This window comes from Plasmopara halstedii, assembly GCF_900000015.1.
Source record: "Plasmopara halstedii genome assembly, contig: Scaffold_614, whole genome shotgun sequence".
Taxonomy (NCBI): domain Eukaryota; phylum Oomycota; class Peronosporomycetes; order Peronosporales; family Peronosporaceae; genus Plasmopara; species Plasmopara halstedii.
The window spans coordinates 338,791-339,128 of NW_020187532.1; positions in this window are offsets into that span (position 1 = coordinate 338,791).

Genomic DNA, 338 nt, shown 5'->3' on the forward strand with positions numbered 1-338 from the left:
ACATACAAATATACAATTTTTCAATTTTGTTCATTACCGTAAAAATTTGTTTTGAGGAACCCTACAGTGTCCCATTTTCTTGAATATCAAAAAGGGTACCTTTTGATCTTAGTCACTCAAGTTCTTTAAGTTGAAGCAACCCAGATACGTAGCCCGAGTCTTACCAATCTGCAGTCAGAATTAATAACTGAATTTGCAAATAAAGCAATTGATAAGCCATCCTGATCAATTAATGTGCATTACCTTATTTAACATATTACGGCACTTCATGCAAGACTCGAGTTGGCTTGTATTGATTTAATGCAATTTAAAGTCCACCGCTAGAATCATGATCTGAA